We start from the raw sequence: 15,363 nt of genomic DNA, 5'->3' as shown, positions 1-15,363 counted from the left end.
GCTCAGCGGCCATGGCTCACGGGCCCAGCCGCTCCGCGGCATGTGGGATCTTCCCGGACCGGGGCACGAACCCGTGTCCCCTGCACTGGCAGGCGGGCTCTCAGCCACTGCGCCACCAGGGAAGCCCCCATATTGATTTTTATTTCCAGCATCTCTGGATACAGATATAAGGCTATCTTATTCCAAGAAGGCCTATATCACCACAAACATCCTTTTCTGGTTAAAAAAAAAAAATCATTGATTCTCTTCTTTCTTTTCTCTGAATCCATCAATTTCTAAAATCAACTGTCCACTTTTCTCTTTCACTCCACACTAATAGTTTCACTCCATGTCTGACCCCTTTTCATGAAACATCACTGTAATTTCTCCAGTGTTTTCTCTGATGACTAGATTATTCACTCCATGTCCCTGTTAACTCCTGTTCATAATTTTGTGGCCCTATCAGTTTCACTGCTCATTCCAGATAGGCACTCAGCCAATATACTGCCAATAACACTCACTCTTGTGCTAACTTAAAATACACAGCTTAGCCTGCCAAGTTTCCTTATTTGGCAAGAAGGTCCCTGAGTTCCCAAGATCTTTGACCATCCATTTTTAGATCCAAATCCTCAGTGCTTAATATTTGGATATTTCTCTCTCTCTCTTTAATTTGTCCTTATGTGTTCCCTAAAAGAATAAGAAAAAGAGATCAATCATCTATTTGCTTTCCTAGACATGAAAAAAATGTCCTTGCCATTATGGTCATTTACGCTGGAATTATTACCACTAAAACTTTTCATATAAACAATATTTTCCAGTTTAAAAATATTCCCATAATAATCTCAAAAAAGTTATAATAAAAATTAAATTCTGAAAGATTAAAATAAACAGTACACATTGCTCTAAAAGACCATGTTTCTTTATCTTAATTCTCTCTTTCCAAACAAACTAAATTCGCATTCATTTACAATCTCCCAAATCTCTCACTATTGTAGCAGGAACGTAAAACAAAGGCTCCACAAATGACTAAAACTATAATTAAAATGCAGCCATCCCATGTTGTTTGAAAATAAAAAAACGACATGAAATTTCATTGTGGAGATGGGCCTACTACAAAGAAGACAGTAACTGTCTTGGATTGCTTGTTTATTTTTTGTCTAAATGTGTCTGTAGGTTTGGTTCCACTGAATCCTAGCTATTCACTTCAACGGAGGTCAGGAAAGCAAGAAGGCTCTCCTAAAACAGCTTTAAGGTTAAAATATGAATCTACTTTAACAACCACCGTAGCTCAAAAATCATAGAATTAATTCTGTAAGCCCATTCTAATACACTATCATATACATAAGAAGCTGTTTATTGTAATATCACTGGAATAGGACACTAAATGGTGTTGCTTTCATTATTAAAGAAACTAACAAAAATAGTAATTAAGTTTCCCCATAAACACTGCTTATCCAAGACCCAGAGGCGCATCAGAAACATACATTTTCAACAATCTAACGATTGCCCCATTTTGTAGGAAATTCAATGTCCTCCGGCCAGTTTTGGATTAAAGTTTGTCTGCAAGCTGTAAAGAGCAAGCGAGGCGTGGCGGCCGCCTCAGCCTTCACCTCCGGCCTGGTGCAGGACCCCGAGCCCAGGAACCCGGGGACGTCACCGGGTCGGCAAAGCGGCCACCCCGACGCCCGCGGAAGGCACGAGCTCCACGCTGCCCGGGGCTGTGAAGGGCGCCGCCGCTCTGGGCGGGAGGCGAGCTCCCGGGCCGGCCGGCAGGAAAGCAGAAGTTAGTGGCCTCTCCTCGCACGCAAGCACCTCTGCCGGGAAGCGGCCTGCACCCTGCGCTGATTTGAGAGATTCGCGCCTCGCCTCCCGAGAGACGCCTGGGTCACCCCCGGCGAGGCCGGCGCTCCATGTCCGGGCAGGGGAGCGGCGGCCGGGAGGCGCCGCCCGCCGGGGCCGAGACCACCGGAGTCTCTCCGGCTGCGCCCCGCTCTTCCCGGAGCCAACTTCTGCCTGGGACCCGTGCGAACTTCCCGAGCCGCTCCCGGCCGCGCAAGGGCGCGGGAACCGGGGACGCCAGCTCCGGGTCGGGCAGGGGTGCTCCGTGGAGGCCCTGACCCCTGCAGGGCCTGGGCCCGCGAAGCCAGGACGATTCGCGATCGCGGCGGGCCTGCTCCGCACCCTCACCCCCGCAGCCTCCGGCCTGGCCCCTTACCTGGCTCCCGGGCCGGGCGCGAGCAGCAGCCGGGGGCGCCGAGACCCTGCGCGCGGCGAGGGCAGGGGCGGAGGTCGGGGTTCGAGAGGACTGCGGCCGGCGCGGCTCCCACGCTTTCCGCCCGAGTCAGGAGTTGAACATTCCGCCTCTCCGCCCGCGCCAATGAGGAAGACAGTCACGGCAACAGCACCACCTACCTCCGAGCGCGGAACGGCCGGGCCTCCCTGTCTGCGCCCCACACGCCCGCCGACCCGGCCGCAGCGCAGAAGCGCCAGACAGCGAGGCGGGGGCGGGCGCTTGGGCTCCCAGGCTGCACCCCGAGGGCACCATGCGCCCCGCGCCCTGGGACGCTCCCAGGCCGCCGCACCCCATACCGCGGGGGCGCGGGGAGAGGGGGTGTGCCTCTGCCTCCCTTTGTGCCTTCCCATCTTTTTAACAAGTTAACAGCACGTATTCCCTCAACTCATCAACAAACATTTACTATGAAAAAGGCGCTGGGATACAAAGACACGGGAGGCTCCTTCGTGACGGACAGATATTAATTATCTGCTTGGGAAGGGGACCGACCGACGTGTACAGATGTTTCGGGGGAGGTAGGGCTGAAGCCTGCCTCAGTGGGATCATCAGTAGATACCTACGGAATTTTGAGGAGGGGTCATGGTCTGCTGCCCTGGTTGATGACTTTAGCAAAGCCGAGTTCAGATGAGACTAGAATCCGCTCCAGGTGTGAGCAAAAGGTGGCAGTCAGTACTGGGGAGAGAAGTTATGGTCAGTGGGGAGGACAGTTCTGTGGAGGAAACAGGAGACGAGGTTCTAAAAGTATGGGAGGGGAAGGGTAAGCTGGGACGAAGTGAGAGAGTGGCATGGACATATATACACTACCAAACGTAAAATATCTAGCTAGTGGGAAGCAGCCACATAGTACAGGGAGATCAGCTTGGTGCTTTGTGACCACCTAGAGGGGTGGGAGGGAGACGCAAGGGGGAAGAGATATGGGGACATATGTATATGTATAACTGATTCACTTTGTTGTAAAGCAGAAACTAACACCATTGTAAAGCAGTTTTACTCCAATAAAGATGTTAGAAAAAAACAAAAATAAAAAAATAAAATAAAAAGTATGGAAGGCATGATCCAGGGCTCACTGATTTCGAATCTTATCATCTATGGACACTGGGGAACTGTGGAAAGTTAGAATCAAAGGGGTGAAGTAGGTGTCTGTGGTTTTGTTTTTTAATGGTGATTTCGAGAGAGAGCAGTCCAGGGTGGTTGTAGATTGGGTTGCTAGGGCGAAACTGGGACGCAGCATATTGTCACCACCTGGTTATGCGAGTGTGAGGATTTGAGTTGGCGTGTACAAAGTAGAATTAGGAAAGAAGAAATGAACTTCGGAGACATGTTTCAGGAAGAGGCCACAGGAATTGGTGATCCACTAGATGTGGAAAGAAGAAAGAGAGATGATGCCACGATTTCAGACCTGGGTGACTAGAAGAATGATGGTGTCATTGACAGAAACAGAGATACCAGTGGAGTAGGAGCTGGCTTCCTGTTGCGTTTGAGGTCTTGGGAGGAAAAACAGGTACAGATGCAGCAGGTGAAATATGAAAATGATTCAGAAAAGAGGTCAGGAGGGAAATATATAATTTGGAAATCATTCATATGGTTAAAGATATGGAAGTGGAGAGATGAGTGAATAGAGGTTAAAAAAACCCACTTTCTAGTCTGTGATTCAGATTAATTATTTGAATTGTCCCTTTGATAAGGACTAGGAACTTTAGCATTGATAGATTCTATTTGGGGAACTGAGAAATTAGGATTGATGAAAACTGTCATCCAAAAAAAAAAAAAATTCCTGATGTAGGTAATCAAAGAATTCCAAAAGCCATCTAACCATTAAAGGGAAAACCAAGGCTCTTTAGCACAGACCTAGGTATAGGGTGACTCCAGTTATTTTACCTCAACTTCAAAGGCACTAGATTGTGATGGAAAGGACACTAGAATGGGAACAGAGAACCTGGCTTCTGGTTTTAGGCCTGCCACTTATCAGCTGGGGTATTTTGCTAGACAGGCCTCGGTTTCCTCCTCTGCAAAATAATAAGGCCCAATTAAATGTTAGCTGAAGGTTCCAGCTTTAAAACTACGAATAATACTGCTTTAAATTTGGAGCCTATGTCGTAATACGTTTAGCCACGATCCCCTTCCTTTCCATCCATTCCTTTCTTCATTTTATTTTTCTTCACATAAATTAGGCTAAGAACATAATAACCAGCAGGAACAGTGAATGCTAAAAAGTAGTCTCACAAATATGTTTAAATGATAACCTCGTAGGCACTCTCTTGTCGTCCCAATTAGGTTGCAAGCTCCTTGAGGTCATGTCTTATATTTTATTGTATCTGAAATAAATACATCATAATTGTGTGATAAACTGATTTCTTCAAGTCTTATTTTTCTCTGGTCAACCTGCCTGTTTCCTTTTGACTTTACTGATCTCTTTAGGCCCCAGACTTAATAAATATACTCTGGTGCTTATTCCCATGGTCGACTCTGCTTTGTCAGACTTTCAAATCTTTTTGAAAGCGTATTGGTTAATTCTCACCAGGCAGAGTATAGGTTTACAAATGTAAATAGCAGTAACAAAAGAGACCTAGTCAAACCTCTCTTATCAAGCTTTCCTATTCCTTTACTTCACGTGTCTCCATACTAAAAATAGATGTGCTTTCAGCAGTAAGGTGACTTAGGAGTCCTTAGCACCCTCTTATATCCAAGAATACCCTCCAAAGTAAACATGCAATGTCAGTAAAAACAGTGTATTTGCTATGCAAATATAGCTTAAAGAAAAAGTCTTCTAGCCCCTTATTCAATCAGATTGTTGTCCCTAAGCTCCTCTAAAATAGAAATTCTGGAACTGCTATCAGTGGATCAGAGAAGTGCAGGCATAAATTCCATTAAGGATGGAAGGAAAGGCAACTTAAAAGGAAGCAAAGTATTCTTCCCTCTCTTTATAGCAATAAGAGCTGTGATGCTGGTACCCAGAAGCATTTTTTCTAGCCATCTCAGTTCTCTATCTTAGATTGTGAGTGATCTGTGTCTGGATCATAAATAAGAATCAACCAGCTTTTATACAAAAGTTGATACTTTACCTTCTGCACAACTCTGGATCCCTGGGAAACGAAGGCATACAATCAAACATCTTTTAAGATAAGTAGCCATTACCTTAAACTGACAAATGAAGCCCAGGTCACTTTTCAAGCTTAGATTTCACATCTAATTTGAGGACCGAAGAATTCACAAGAGTATTTCGGGTACCAGATTTGCTTAGGTGTTCCAGGATATGAAAGGAGCAATAGGGTGAGAAGAGAAAATGGGGACTTTTGCAAAGTTTATTCAACAAGCATTTACTGAACGGCAGGCACTGTGCTGAGCTTTGCAATTATAGCAGTGACCCAGACGTTTTCTCCACTGTCACAGTGTTTTCAGAATGCAATAGAAAAGCCATTAAAGATACAAGAAGTGTGCTAAGTGGGCATATATGAGGACCTACAGCAGGACACCTTTTTGGAAAGCCATAAAAGACAAAGAAGCTTCCAAGACAAAGAAGCTCTAAGTCCAAATGAGATGAATAATGAGAATTTGCTGGACAGAAAGGTAGGAAAGCTATTCCAGGCAAAGGGAACAGCAAGTACAAAGGCCCAAGAGCATTTAACAAGTTCAAAGACTAAATCCCCTAGTAGCTAAGTAAAGACATTGCCAGGAGGGAATAATAATCCTCATAGTGGTAGTAATAGTAGTAGTGATGGCAGTACAAATAACAGTGTTGGCTAATATTTTCTGAGAACTCATGTGCCATTCACCGAGCTAAGAGTTTTACACAAGCTCGCTCCATCCAATCTTCAAAGTAACCCGACAAGGCAGTTTAAATCATCATACTACGCTGTAGAGCAGGAAGAAATCTTGGAAATCTTAGGCAACTTGTCTTCCCTCAGGGAGCAAGACATAAACTTTAGGGCTTGTTCATTTCCACTAAGCAGTTCTCCAACTTTCTGGTCTCAGGGTTCCTTTACACTCTAAAAAATCCTTGAGATAAAATAAATAAGCCATGGGGGTGGCATATTAATATACAGCATAAGGTATATGGTCAATAGTATTGTAATAATTTTGTATGGGGACAGATGGTTACTAGACTTATTGTGGTAATCCTTTCATAATGTATGCACATGCCAAATCACTATACTACCTGAAACTAACATAACGTTGCATGTCAACGATATTTCAAAATAAATAAAATTTTAAAATAAATAAGTCCTTGAGAACATCAAATAGCTTTTGTTTATGTGAGTTATACCTGTCAATATTCATCATACAGGAAATTAAAACTGAAATCTTTTAATTCATTTAAAAATAACAACAAAGCCACATATATTAACGTAAATAACATATTTTAATGAAAAATAACTGTTGTCCAAAGTAAAAAAAGTTAGTGAGCAGAGTGTTATTGTTTTATATTTTTGCAGATCTCTTTAATATCGGGCCTAATAGAAGACAGCTGATTCTCATATCTGCTTCTGCATTTAATCTATTCCAGTATCATATTACATTTACCCTGTGGAAGATTCCACTGTACACTCATAAGAGAGGACGGTGAAAATAACATCTTAATATTCTTATGAGAAGAGTTTTGGCCTTGCAGACACCCCAGAGAAATGACGGTTGATGTTATTTTTTGGCAAGATTCTAGAGTTATTATTAAATGGCACTATTAAATGAAAGGCTGGTAAGCACTTTGAATGTGAACACTAGGAACCAGCATGGACTCATTGAAATCAAGATGCACCAGATAAATCTAATTTTCTCTACTGGGATCATAGAGGACAGTGAGGACTTCTGTCGGTGAAATGTGACAAGGTTTCTCATGTTGGCTTTGTAAGTCAGAAGGGGATTTTAACTGATGACAGTACAACATAAATTGCTGTTAGGCTGAAAACAGCCTAGAAGCTATACCCCCAAAGTGTTGATGTCACTAAGGGTGCAGGGTTATCTTAAGAAGGGATGTTGTTGGGCTCTCTCTAGCCTGCCCTGTTCAACATTTCTACAACTTGGATGAAGACCTAGGTGGCATGCCTATCTAATTAGGGAATAACATGTATCTGGAAGGAATAGCTAACATATTACATAGAAGAATCATATCAAAACTTAAAACTTTTACACACACACCTTTATTGACACCTCACTGCCTACTAAAGTCCCAGATCCTTAGGGCATATTCAAAACCCTCCATTAGCTCACCCAAATTTTCCTCCCCAACATTACCTCCCATCTTTGTGGGCTACATGCTGCCCTTCTCCCCCAGCACCTTTCACCTCCTCCTTGGAATTTTCCTATATCGGTTCTCACGCTTATCATCACATCTGGCCACCAAGAATACTGTGCTCTTCCCCCATCACAGGTGTGGCAGTGGCAGATTCTATTCAAAGAGAACATTACTGAAATCTAAGGGAAACATAAAATGTTATGATAATAGTCCAGTTTCTGAAACTGAGGTTTCTGTCTTAGATGCAATACAGATAAGCTTTCATCCCCAGATAACTGTATCTTAGACCCAGATGAGCTGGTAAAACATTATAGATACATTACTTGGTTTCTTAGGGTCTCCAGAGCTTCCAGGAGACACATGATGCTGTTTTTTGGATAAACCAAATTCTCAGACCCAAACTTCCAGACATTCTAGGAAGACCAATAGTATCACCCTACATGACATTCAGAATATCACCAATTTCTTGGATTTAGGCACATGTGATTAGGAAGGAGAACTCTTCTATTTGCTGGTATCTGGAAAAGCCAGAATTATATTTCATAAGGTAAGTATTCGTTTCATTTAATAACTGCTCATAAGTAATCAAGTGACAGCAACCACCTTCTATATAAAATTTTCAGGTACCTGTAGATTTTTCATGGCCCCTCTTTACTATAAACACCATTAGATGATGCCAATACATAATCACGTGTGTTCACTAGCCATTTTTTTCTCTTCAAAATGCAATTCTTAAAAAACTGATATGCCTGGTCTCTGTTTTCTTCATTTTGCTTGCCTCCAAAAAGTCTACAACCAGGTGATATAGTTTTTCTGGTCTTCCTAGAAAGGGGATAGAGGAAGGAGTGAAGGAATGACTACTTTCCAGTAGCTGGCTCAGGACCTCTCAAGAGTGGATTAACCAGTTTATTATAATCAGAAAATCCTGATCAAATTTCAAAGTCTCTTTTCCATCTACAATTCTTTTATATTATTCTTTTTCAAGTTGAAATTTTTCTAGCAAATATTTTTATAAGTTTTACTTGTTTTTTGTTTTTTGGGTTTTTTTTGCCACCATTGGCTTTTCTCTAACTTTTTAATGTCCATTTGTATTAAGCCCCTGTCCTCGTGGTTTGTAACACCTTCCAATTTACTATCATCTGCAAATTTCATTAACATGCTATTTACTCCCTCTTCCAGATCATTAATAAATGCTATTTTCTTATGTATTAAATTTTGCGGTCGAATAGATTTAATTTGCTGTTGTAATTTCAGTGCATGTTTTCTAAAGATACAATGCAGTTAAGAATGGTCTTAACATAGGCTTAAATCCATACCCAGTTTATAGTTATTTTACTATTATGCAATCCATTTGTGTTCTCTAATGAGCACTGTTGTGAGCTCCATTGAAGCAATAATCTATTGATTTTCTCTTCCTTCTTTTTCAATATAGTCATCATCTTGGCTTTAAATACACAGCAGTAGCAGAGTTAGAACTATTGTGTAGTTCTAATCCACCACTATTTATAAAAGGAAATTAAGTCTTTTTTTCTCAGTGAATATTCTTCCACTGATAAAAGGAATAGTCTAACATTAAAAATTATTTTATAACCATAATATTTGATTCTCCTATGTATGGTATAGTGTTCTAAAAAGAAATAGATTCTAGATTTTTAAAGCAAGTAAATGTAATGTATATTACATTTATATATATTAAATAGATATTTTATATAAATAATATATAATATCTATATCTAGAGAGAAATATAGATACATTAGAAGTGTGTGTATATATTTTCTTTTATAATAAATCAGCTCACTGACTCCCTGATTCCTAGAGACTCTGGGGTGACTGGTTTTTATAAAAGACTTAGACATGCCACCTTCAAATCAGAGAATGAGATTCATTAAGCCTTTGCTTCACTTTGTGTCACACATCATCCTACTTATTAGGGCCCTCAATAGTGGCAGTTTTCATTTTCAATGAGATGAGGCTTCCCACATGTCACTTAATGTTCACGTATTGAAAATTTTTTTCTCAATTTATTTTTGGCTGCGTTGGGTGTTTGTTGCTGCACGCGGGCTTTCTCTAGTTGCTGCGAGCGGGGTCTACTCTTCCTTGCGGTGCGCGGGCTTCTCATTGCGGTGGCTGCTCTTGTTGCGGAGCTCGGGCTCTAGGCATGCAGTCTTCAGTAGTTGTGGCCCCTGGGCTTAGTTGCTCTGTGGCATGTGAGATCTTCCTGAACCAGGGATTGAACCCATTTCCCCTGCATTGGCAGGCAGATTCTTAACCACTGCGCCACCAGGGAAGTCCCACATATTGAAATTTTAAATAATTTTTCAGGAGGTTAATCTTCATGTTTCTATACAATTCAATACATAATATTTCCAGGAAATATTTTCTCTTCCCTCACTCTCAATCTCTCTCTTTTTTCCCCTTATAAAGTCAACTGAGTACAATCCCATGGTAATTTTTTCTTTTCCACATTGAGAAATTTAACCTCTAGATCTCAGTTTCCCCATCTGTGAATTTGTAACCGAGCAGGACTCTATGGGACCTTCCCGGGACAGACCCTTCCCCATAGTCTCTGCTTTAGCTCCTCTCTAAAGTGCCTAGATAAAAATATGTGATGCACGTTTCCTGAGTTGTTTTACAGATCCTAAAACCACCACCAAATGGAAGAAATTAACTACTTGATAATCGTGAGCATGTAGCCCCCAGACCTGCTGGCACCTGAGGATTGATAATAACCCCTGTGACACAGCCTGTTACCTCACCATCAACCAATCAGAGTATTGTGGACGAGTTGGTTACACACCCTGTGACTCCCCTCCCTCACCTTGCCTCTAAAATGTGTCGACTGAAAACAAAATGCACAGCATGAGAGCTGTGAGTTAAGTTTTATTGGGGGCAAATTGAGGACTATAGCCCAGGAGACAGCATTTCAGAAGGCTCTGAGAAACTGCTCCAAAGAAGCAGGGGGAAGGTCAGTATATATGTGATTTTGGTGAAGGGGGGATACATACAGTCAAGCACACATTTTTGCAGAAGGTTGCCGCTAGTCATAAGGAGCAGACGTCACCATGAAGGATTTTAGCATTTTCCTAGATATGAGGAGATGCAAGAATTGGGCTCACAAAATCTTCTCCTGAAAATATCTAATTATCTGAAGACCTGTTCTGCCAGTTTTTCCCAGAGCACAGAGTGCCTCATTATGAAGCAGAAACAAAATTTAGGTAACTGAAAAATCCTCGTAGAGAATGGTTAACTAAGTACTTACTGCTTTCAATTATTACTTCATATTGAATATTTCTACCTCATGAGTAACAATTTATAATGTGTGAAAAAAGATGGTTTTAAAATATCTACTCTTATTCCAGTTGGACGCTGGAGCTATTTCTGTTCATGGAATCTATGTGATTGTGCTGAATGCTAAATATCAGTGCTAACATTCTCCCCAAGTGGTAAATACTTTCCTTTATTGGGTCTTTAATGATGAAATAAACAGGAAAGAAAAAGAAACATACTACCCTGAATTCCTTTCAAGGAGTGTTGAAAGTCAGTACCTGCAGCGGCTCATGATTTAATCCTTGTAGAGGTAGATGGCAAGTGCCAATTTGTAGCTGGCAAATGCTTTCCTGAAATCCAAAGGGGAGTTTGGCTTTTTGGACACCAGCCATCCTGAACTCCTTGCTTGGTGCCCTGCAATAAACGCTGCATTTTCCTTCACCACAACCCGGTGTCAGTAGATTGGCTTTACTATGCGCAGGTGAGGGGACCCGTTTGGTTCGGTAATAAGCTGTCCTCTCATAACTCGCCTGTTCATCTCGGAGTGTTGTCAAGTTCAAATGAGATGATTCATGCAAATGTGTTTTATAAGTGACATCAAAGCAAATAAATGGTATTATTTTTATTAAAACATAGTAAAAACAAATACAAATATTGTTTTCATTGAGAAATAAAAGCTGTTTTTCCAGAGATTTTCCATGTTGAACTTTCAGTAAATGTCCACTTTTCTGGCAAAAGACATACTATCCTTTCATAACTGGCTCTCAGTGCAATTCAGTACTAAATTTAAGATTTGAAGAGAAAAATATCTGCATTTTAGATAACTAAACAACATGCGGTTTTATATTCCATGTTCATAAATAGTTTCACAGTAGACCTCTGAGTTTAAAAAGACATCAAAAAAACAAGTAAAATCTGTTTTCCTATGGAAAACTTTTTTATTCTTTTTTCTTGCTTTTGAAGTCTGAAAGAGTTGAATTTTGGCTGAAAACATTAATTGAGCTATTAATTTAATTTTCTAACCAGAGCAAAACTTTGGCGATTTTATGAGTTGATGATGATGATTATTTTTTTGCTACAAAAAGCTTTACTGTTCCCATTTGGCCCAAGGCTTGGGAGAGGGCTCCAGGGTGGTTACAAAGCTGCCTAGTGGCTGCAGGGACGGGCTTCAGGCAGAAGCCTTGACACCACAGGGCTCCTCAGAGGCTGCTGTGGGACAGGCTGGGACCTGGGACCCTTTACTGGAGTGCTTGCACCTGGACAAATGTCTCCTCCAGCAACAGAATACAAAGAAACTATAGGGACTAAAAATAACTGCCTGCATGCCCAGTTGGGGCAAATTATGAACAAAGAGATACAAAAAGGCCAAAACCCAACTGACACTTCTGAGGTGTGGGGAGCAAAAGCAGGGTCCTAGGCATGATCCCTGCTCACAGCAGGCCGCTCCTCCAGCCCCACCCACCGATCTACCCCCTACCCTCACCCCATTTAAGGGACCAGTGCAACACACCCTCACCATTCCCAGGAACGAGTGAGGGCACCTGTTACTTGCTTTTGCTCCCTCTTGCTGCAGCACGAGTCCCAGTAAAGCCTTGCCTAATTCCCCCTCTGGCCTCTTATCAATTTCTATTGATTAAAGAGTCCAAGAACCCAGGTTGGTAACAGCTGGGCTCCAGAAGGCCCTAGCCATGCTTGAGGGTGAGTGTTTGGAAGAGAACTCGCCCAGCCCAGCCTGGGGACCAACCAGCTTGCAGAGGTGAGTCACGTGGTCCTCATCTTCTCAGGGAGTTTCACCTGCTCAGCCAGGTCGCGGCTCTCCGGGAAGTCACAGAGCGGGGGGTCTGGCGGGCGGCTTCCACAGAGTCCTGGGTTTTACTCCACTCATCTTGGGGCGGCTTCTGCACGTCCAGGAAGAGGGCACAGCTGCCCCGCTGGCTTTGCATTTTCAAGAGACGGCTGGGCACCCTCGCACTTCTCCTCGGCCAATTCGTGGAAAAAGTGGCCCACGCTCTCCAGAGCCACGTCGTCTCGGTGGAAATAGGAGCCCAGAGAGAGGTAGGTGTTGAAGGCCTGCAGATGCAGGTTGACGAGGCCGTGGACGGTGACCTCCACCTCGGTGGAATAATTCTGACGAATCTGGGAGCTCATGGTTGATTGGTAATAAGGCGCTAAGCTCAAAAAATGGTGTTGGCTGGTCCCGGTGGCCGAGGATATCTCAGTGGTTGGTTCTGAAGGCTGCGACTGGGAAAAGGTTGGAGGGTGGTCGGAGGCTGGAGCATAGGGCGTCCCTGGGCCTGTTCTGTGCAAATACTGTTGAAGCAAGAGACAGATCCACGGACCACCAAGCCCACTGCCTCAGACTTTAATCAATATAAAAAATTATTACTGAGATACTCTTTTTCATCCACGTTCAGTTTCCAAAAATCTAGTATGTATTTCAGACTTTAGCAAGTCTCAGTTTGAACTAGTCATATCTCAAGTACTTGACAGCCTCATGTGGCTAACGGCTACTATGTTGGATAGTGCTTGCAGGTCTAGGAGTTTGGCTGACCAAATCTTTGGAAGGTAGCAGAAAGTTGCTTTAAATATATCTTCTGATTTATTTCCCCTTATCTTCCTTTTTTAAATTAAAAAAAAATGAAGCAGAAACAAAATTTAGGTAACTGAAAAATCCTCGTAGAGAATGGTTAACTAAGTACTTACTGCTTTCAATTATTACTTCATATTGAATATTTCTACCTCATGAGTAACAATTTATAATGTGTGAAAAAAGATGGTTTTAAAATATCTCCTCTGTTATTCCAGTTGGACGCTGGAGCTATTTCTGTTTATGGAATCTATGTGATTGTGCTGAATGCTAAACATCAGTGCTAACATTCTCCCCAAGTGGTAAATACTTTCCTTTATTGGGTCTTTAATGATGAAATAAACAGGAAAGAAAAAGAAACATAAATGGATTTTACTATTCTATGCAGGTGAAAACCATGTTTTTCAATGTATTCTTATCACAATAAAAAGTATTTGATCTGAGGGCCTCTATAATCCCAGGACACACAATCGTTCTCTGTTGTATGACAACTTCCTGCCATGAATAATTATTTTTCAAAAGCGTATCAGGCCAGAGATGAAGCAGAGAGTGGGGGAAAGAGTCCATGGTGACCTTAGGCAGATTTTTTTTACTAGTAGGAATCAGTTGGCTAGTTATTACCACCTGGCGCTGCTAATGAGTCTAGCTGGGAAAACAAAGCTGCAAAGCATTCCACAGCAGGCTGTGCTGTGCGCCAGGTCTGGAGAGTCCTTTGGGGTCTGGTGAGCATGTGAAGATACATTTTAAGGTGTTTTGATTATTACAGAAATCGAACTCTTAGTTCTTCAGTGTTAAAAGAAACTTGTTGGGAATTCCCTGGAGGTCTAGTGGTTAGGACTCGGTGCTTTCACTGCAGAGGGCTGGGGTTCTATCCCTGGTTGGGGAACTAAGATCCTACAAGCCGCACAGTGCAACCAAAATTCATTTTAATATTACAATTTAGTTGAAGTTATATCTAAAATATTTTCAGCCTTTTTTTTTTTTGGCTGCAAAAAGCTTTACTGTTCCCATTTGGCCCAGGGCTTGGGAGAGGGTTCCAGGGTGGTTACAAAGCTGCCTAGTGGCTGCAGACAGCTGGGCTCCAGAAGGCCCTAGCCATGCTTGAGGGTGAGTGTTTGGAAGAGAACTCGCCCAGCCCAGCCTGGGGACCAACCAGCTTGCAGAGGTGAGTCACGTGGTCCTCATCTTCTCAGGGAGTTTCACCTGCTCAGCCAGGTCGCGGCTCTCCGGGAAGTCACAGAGCGGGGGGTCTGGCGGGCGGCTTCCACAGAGTCCTGGGTTTTACTCCACTCATCTTGGGGCGGCTTCTGCACGTCCAGGAAGAGGGCACAGCTGCCCCGCTGGCTTTGCATTTTCAAGAGACGGCTGGGCACCCTCGCGCTTCTCCTCGGCCAATTCGTGGAAAAAGTGGCCCACGCTCTCCAGAGCCACGTCGTCTCGGTGGAAATAGGAGCCCAGAGAGAGGTAGGTGTTGAAGGCCTGCAGATGCAGGTTGACGAGGCCGTGGACGGTGACCTCCACCTCGGTGGAATAATTCTGACGAATCTGGGAGCTCATGGTTGATTGGTAATAAGACGCTAAGCTCAAAAAATGGTGTTGGCTGGTCCCGGTGGCCGAGGATATCTCAGTGGTTGGTTCTGAAGGCTGCGACTGGGAAAAGGTTGTAGAGTGGTCAGAGGTGTCAATGAAAATAATCCATAAACAATCAGTAATAAGAATAGAAATGTTTTATTTGAGCCTAACTGATGTCTAGCCCGGAATCCCACTTGCCAGTTTACTCTGAGAAACTACTCCAGAGAAGGAGGGTTTTCAGCACAGTTTTATATCTTGTCAGAACAAAAAACACTGAACAAGTCAGGATTACATTTCTTTAAGATTTCAAAAAAAGAGAACAGGGAATTCCCTGGCGGTCCAGTGGTTAGGACTTCGTGCTCACACTGCCGGGGCCCCAGGTTTGATCCCTGCTTGGGGTACTAAGATCCTGCAGGCCATGTGGCTTGTCCAAA

General features: G+C 43.0%; 1 protein-coding gene and 2 pseudogenes across 2 annotated transcripts in view; all 3 read right to left on the bottom strand.

Moving 5' to 3' along the window:
* The window catches only part of MAP3K20 (mitogen-activated protein kinase kinase kinase 20), a 147,066-nt gene extending 144,440 nt beyond the window's left edge, over window positions 1-2,626 (bottom strand). The window contains exon 1 of one of the 2 annotated variants that reach the window (XM_055088586.1): window positions 2,392-2,626. The gene's annotated coding sequence lies outside the window, so the exon portion shown is untranslated. The other variant, XM_055088582.1, reaches the window with a different exon arrangement.
* A 9,826-nt stretch (window positions 2,627-12,452) lies between these two features.
* LOC102974086 (ferritin light chain-like) lies at window positions 12,453-12,918 on the bottom strand (annotated as a pseudogene).
* Window positions 12,919-14,448: 1,530 nt separating this feature from the next.
* LOC129391451 (ferritin light chain-like) lies at window positions 14,449-14,914 on the bottom strand (annotated as a pseudogene).
* Between the last annotated feature and the right edge of the window lie 449 nt (window positions 14,915-15,363).

The sequence above is a fragment of the Physeter macrocephalus genome, chromosome 2, assembly GCF_002837175.3.
Source record: "Physeter macrocephalus isolate SW-GA chromosome 2, ASM283717v5, whole genome shotgun sequence".
NCBI classification, from domain to species: Eukaryota; Metazoa; Chordata; class Mammalia; order Artiodactyla; family Physeteridae; genus Physeter; species Physeter macrocephalus.
The sequence above is the reverse complement of the archived record's forward strand: the minus strand, read 5'-3'. Positions and strand labels throughout refer to the sequence as shown.